Source organism: Miscanthus floridulus, unplaced genomic scaffold, assembly GCF_019320115.1.
Source record: "Miscanthus floridulus cultivar M001 unplaced genomic scaffold, ASM1932011v1 fs_663_4_5, whole genome shotgun sequence".
NCBI classification, from domain to species: domain Eukaryota; kingdom Viridiplantae; phylum Streptophyta; class Magnoliopsida; order Poales; family Poaceae; genus Miscanthus; species Miscanthus floridulus.
The window spans coordinates 6,740-12,752 of NW_027097081.1; the positions used below are offsets into that span (position 1 = coordinate 6,740).

At 41.8% G+C, this 6,013-nt stretch overlaps 1 long non-coding RNA gene across 1 annotated transcript; it reads right to left on the minus strand.

Annotated features, from left to right (window-relative positions):
• Positions 1-4,324: 4,324 nt before the first annotated feature.
• Positions 4,325-5,019, minus strand: LOC136532591 (uncharacterized). Its single transcript, XR_010778260.1, has 4 exons — positions 4,905-5,019; positions 4,704-4,814; positions 4,513-4,597; positions 4,325-4,429 (listed from the first exon to the last, which is right to left on the minus strand). It is a non-coding gene; the product is annotated as an uncharacterized lncRNA (long non-coding RNA).
• Between the last annotated feature and the right edge of the window lie 994 nt (positions 5,020-6,013).

The following is a 6,013-nucleotide window of genomic DNA, read 5'->3' on the forward strand; positions in this document are numbered from 1 at the left end:
GCGGCAGGGTGCGAGGATTCTTCAACGAGGATTTGTGTTGTAATTCTGATGTCCTTCTTGAGATCTGGACCAAATTTAGTCGATATCTAAAACTGGATTTAGGGATATAGTGAGAAATTTGCAATTCTATGACACTTTGTGCTATCGATCTAGATGGAATGCACCTCTTTTTTGTTTTCATGACTAGGCAGGAGGTGCAGGTTGCAAGAAATTTATGTTCATAGCAGTTGTGTAGCTAAAGCAACTAATTTTGATGTTTGCCTTTGCTCCAAATCTTAAAATGGACCTTAGTCATGCTGTTTTTTTCTTTGCATAATGTTCCATGGGCAACTGACTTCATGATTGTTACTGCTGCATGCTTCTTCATCTAGTCTCCTTTTTCTTGTATCAATGTTTGACATATACTAAGAGATGCAATTGGATACCTTAGTAGTAAAATGTTTGACAGGTACACAATTATTTTGTAGTTTAATTGTGCATGTCAATAAATTAAATACGAGATCAATCACTTGTTTTCTATTTTTCTTGTATCTTGAATATTTACCATATGCTGATTTTAACATTTGTTTAGCAGCACAGCTTTGTTCTGATGGTATAATCAAGCATGTGGAGTCTTGTAGTAGCAGGCATAATCAAGTCCACAAGGTACAAGTAGTTTGTTGTCAAGTTAAATTAGAACTGAAGTGCAGTTGTCTAGTTTTCTAGTAGATAATTTTCTATCACTAGCTGTCTAGTTCTGGTCACCTGAAATAAGTTGAATAGGTGATGCATCAGAAATTGCAGATGGCTCCCTGAATTGGGGATTGGTTTGACCTCCATCAGTTGCTGAGTAAGTTGCAAAAGTGTTTCCAATTTGCATGGTTTACAGGTGTTTGACTTTTCTAACAATGGTTTGACTTTTCATTCGTTGATTCATATATGCACCGAAAAGAAGAAACAACAATATACAATTACCGTATAACTTGCATGTTGGGACGCAATTTTACCTGTACACAAGTTTTTTGTTTTTTTTGTTTTGTTTTGTTTTGTTTTTTTTTTTTTTTTGCAAAACATGAAGTGTTCAACAGATGCAACAGCAACAACAACAACAACATAGCCTTTCAGTCCCAATCAAGTTGGGGTAGGTTAGAGTTGAAACCCACCAAGAGCCCCAAGTCACGGTTCAGACACTTCAATAGCTGTTTTCCAAGTCCTATTCAAACATAGATCTCTAGGTATATCCCAAGCTTTCAAATCTCTTCCTCTATCTCTTTTTTTTTGCAAAACATGAAGTGTTCAACAGATGAATAGAAAGAAATATGGCGGGCTGAATTAAAGTCCCTGCTAGTATTTCTTCCATGTGTCTCAAGTATAGATTGTTCTGAAAGCTGATTTACTTTGATTCGAACTTATCTTCTTGGCACTCCTTTAACTATTGATATGAATGCTTTTGTGTAGGTCTCTGCTAATGTGCTCTGCTCTGTGCTACCTCTACTGCAGCTACTGCAAAACAAGTATACTTATGTTCAGTGCTCAGTTTTAGGCCTTCTCTACATGCTTATAAGCTTATTTCAGCAGAAAATAATTATTCTTTTGACCCTAGCTTATAGTTCGGATCCACTACCCAAATCTTTCATAAAATAGCTGACCAAGTCCACTAAAAGATTATGTCATCAATGAAATAAGCAATTAGAAAGCTATGGCCACATAGGAAGCTTTACAGAAATAATTCTTTTTTTGTAAAAAGTGAACCGTGGTCTCTACCATGTCTATAAACAAGGAGAAATATTCCTGGTAACCAATACCTATTTGCAATCTTAATTTCAGATATTGGACGATCAAGACGGCTTCTTTGCCAATTTTCTGGGCGTCTGTCTTGGTTGCATTGTCAAATCTGCCACTCGAGCCAAGGGAGACGTGGGGCTGCAGCGACAACGGCAAGGCTGTTGCCGGTGCTTTGTCCAGTATTACTGATTGTAGTAAATGTTTGTTATGTTCCCTGGTTGTGCAAGAGTTTGTTATGTTGATGCCAAATATTTGGAGAAGTTCCTTGGGTAGATGGGTGCCAAATGTTTGTGCTCCTTGTTTACTTTGATACGATGATGCAAACACTAGGACATCTTTGTAAGTTTTGGATTCATGTGTATGTATACGCATATGTATATGTTTCTGTGCAAATATATTAAATATTTTTTGAATTATATAGAAAAAGCCATTTTATCATTTTCATGACGGTCGTAAATTCCTTGGCTGTTTAACACCGACAGGGAAAACATTCCTTTGACCGCTACAAGTCGACAGGGAAATATCAGACACCGATAGGGTTTTTTTTTACGGTTCTCTAACCGAGAGGATATTTATCATTTTACTCTGTCGGTCTCATACCGTCAAGATAATGCATTTTTCTGATGGTAATCTATGATTTTTTTGTCAGTTTCCACCGACAGAAATAATGTTATATCCCTGACGGTTTTAATTTAACCTGACGGTTTAGCACGGATAGGAAAATCAAAACAAATTTCTCTGACAGTGAACCGTTAGACATTTTCCAATTTCCCTATCGAGCTAGCCACCGTCAGGAAAATTAGTTTTATATTTTCCTGACGTTTTTTTTTCAATTTTTCTGACGGTAATCGCACGGAATTTCAGCTTTCCAGCAGTGTATATATAGATATAAAGGGTAACGACTGATTGACATCCAACAACCAATCCATTTTACATCTACAACTCTCTTACGTCCTTTCCCAACCCCATTGTTTCTAGATGACCTCATTACAATACCACCAAGTTTAAGAGGTAATAACTATTAAAAAAAAGGTAATGCTCTCGTGAGGATGTCCGGACGGACAGACGTAGCTTCCCACTCGGCGCCGCTTCCCACTGGCCCGCATGGGTCAACATCCGTACACGCGCATGCCTCCACAACGGCCAGCAGCACCCTCTGGCCCACGTGAAAGAACGGCGCGGGAACCGCGCTACGCGCGCTCCCCATGCCAACCTGCCACTATCGGTTCATGCGCTGGCTCACGCTGTGCTAGCCGTAGGTGTTCAACCCTGCCCTCCTGTTCCGCTACTCACCAGGGGTGCTCGTGGCCTCCCACATGTGCTTCCCAAGCGGTCGTCGAGCAGGTGCTCGCCTAGGGGTGCTGCGGCCTCGTGGCCAGGCCGCTGAGCAGGTGCTCGCCTAGTGTCACGCAGTGCTCGCCACTCCACTAGCGCACCGGCAAGAGCTCCACGACAGTGTGCCTTCATTCGTTCAAGCACCAAGGTGATATTACACTGAAAGCGCATGTTGCAGGCGTATGTTTCAAGTGTTCAGATGTTTCACCTGGATGTTGCATGTGTTTCATCTCGATATTGCAAAAGTAGATCGGGATGTTACACATGTTGCAATGGCTATACACGTATGTTGCTAGAGTGCCTCTCAATCTCTTCTTTGCGTGTGTATGGACGTGCACGCATGTGTGTGCGTGTGGTGTCAGTGCGGAGTGTGTGGGTGTGTGCGTCCAAGTTGTTAGACGGTCAAAAAAAGCTTCAAAATTCGCTCAAATTTCAATCTACAAACCTGACGATTCTATTGATGTTCATTAATTTTTTCCCTCTAGCAGCCCAAGTGGAACTGCAAGCTTCTGGAAGCCTTCAAGATCAACTACATCGGCATAGACCCGTACGTGTGTGGACGCTCACGCATGTGTGTGCGGACGGTGTGAGTGTGGAGTGTGTGGGTTATATGCGTCCAAGTTGTACCCGATTAAAAAAAAGCGTTAAAATTCACTACTACAGAAGTTAACTGTAGAGGTGGCTCTAGAGCCTCTGTAGGGGCGGTTGCGCCAGCCGCCCTTCCCAGGGTGTTCCTACAGAGGGTGCCTCTGTAGGGGCGGTTTCCTGACCTCCCCTGCAGTGCCCTCTGTAGGGGCGGCTGGTGTTTTCAGCCGCCCCTACAGTGCCCTCTGTAAGGACGGCTGGTAATATCAGCCGCCCCTGTAGTGGACTTCTATAAGGGTGGCTATAACACCAGCTGCCCCTGCTGTGTGTATTTGTAAGGGTGGTTCAATCAAGAACCACCCCTACAGTGGATTTTCCAGCAAAAAAATAATTCAAATTCAAATCTGATCACACACACATATATATATATACATCCATAAACACAAGATCATTATTTAGAACATCATCACAAGTCATAATTCACAAAAGTCCATCATTACAACATAGTCCAATATGAAGTCCATCATTATAACATAGTCCATTAAGAAATCCACAAGTCCACATGCAAAACAAAGTCCAAACCGTTCCAAAGTCTTATCCAAACCATACCACAAGTCAACATTGTTCTACGAGCGAAGAGGTTCAAACTTACCAGATTGGGGTTTCTGTTGTAGCCACCGATGGTACTCATCATAATACATGTGTAGTATCCACAATGTAGACTCCTAGGCTTCTGCTTGGGGCACTGTGTGTTTTGCATATGGAGATGTTAAGTAATGCTATTGACAGACACGTAATATATGGAGTACCAAAGTAAATGACACTTACCGCACATAGAGTTTTGACATACAACTTTTCCTTCCTATTTGGATGATGCCTCCCCTTATGTTCTTGGACATAGCGCCTGAATGCCCTGTTCCAATGGTTTTAGCAAATGCAACTTGTTAGTATCCCACATTGAACCTTACAAGTATGTATACAAATATAGTAGCTAAAATGAGGATTGTCAATATGTATACGTCTTGACAATCGCTATGAAGTCTTTGTATGTCTTGACTAGGAAATCCACTGAATCAAAGACCCTTGCCATGCTATGTGAGAGCCAGACGCCTATGCAAATCCAGTGATCGCTGCATGAATTTAGTCATAGAAGGAACACATAAGCTCTTTTGCATCGAACAAAGTATATTAAACAAAGCTAAGTATACAGTCGAACTTACTTGAAGTGGTATGGTATCCATATATTATCGTGTTGTTGGAGATTTTTAAAACATAGGACAATATATGCCGCAACCTTGAGGGACTCTTCCAATATTTTCTTGTTCCTGATGTCCTCTTTCTCTTTAAGTGTCTTTCCGGCTCCTAGTTCTTTGCAATCTAGTTTCCAATCTTTAGGGTAATTAAAATTTGTTGATGCTATAGGTGAAGGGTCTATATACCTATGTTTCAGAGCTGGCCTCTTTTTCACAAAGTCTGCTTGCATTCTACAAATCACGGCATGGGTTAGTTACAATAAAATTAAAAGATTACATTCATATCATATCGAGAGGGCAAGGACTTACAGGCACCATATGCGAATTAGATTCATTTCCATTTGTCCAAGGTGGAAGCATGCCTGAATATCCTTAAACTCAACGGCAATTTGCCCACCTAGGGCTCCAAATGTGCCGGCAGGGATCCATGCTTGTAAGATTTCTAGTCCTATTATCTGAGCACGCAAGTACCAATCGTGGAACTTTCTCATTCCACGTGGCAAGCACTGTATGACTCAGTTTGGTAGAAAGTTCTTGCCTTTTTCATATTTATTCGGGCAATCATTTGACCATTTGAGGTTATCAATAGCTGGATACTTGTTAAACCCTTTGTTCAGTTTGCTAGTGGTGCCCTCCTCAGAAGCTGGTGCTCTGAATTCTTTTACTTGGTTCTTAGGCTTGAACTGGTCATGAGCCATCCACTTGTGCACCGACGAGACGTCATTAATGCCCACATACGATGACCTTATCTTGATTGGGATTTTGTTTCAAGCTTCCCATTCGGGCATGTCCTTGTCAACTTATGCATCACCTGCTCTAGGGGCCACTTGTTCTTCACGTATCAGCTGTTCACGAGGCAATTGCTATTCATGAGACACTTGTTGTTCATGTATCGGCTGCGCTTGTTGAGAAGGATGTTGCATCTCATCATGCCTTTGCTCGGTACGAGCTGGAGAAGGACGTGGCATGTCATCATGCCCATGCTCGATATGAGGTGGAGAAGGATGTGGCATGTCATCATGCCCTTGCTCGGTACGAGGTGGAGAAGTCTCTAGCGTGTGGTGGTCATGGTCATG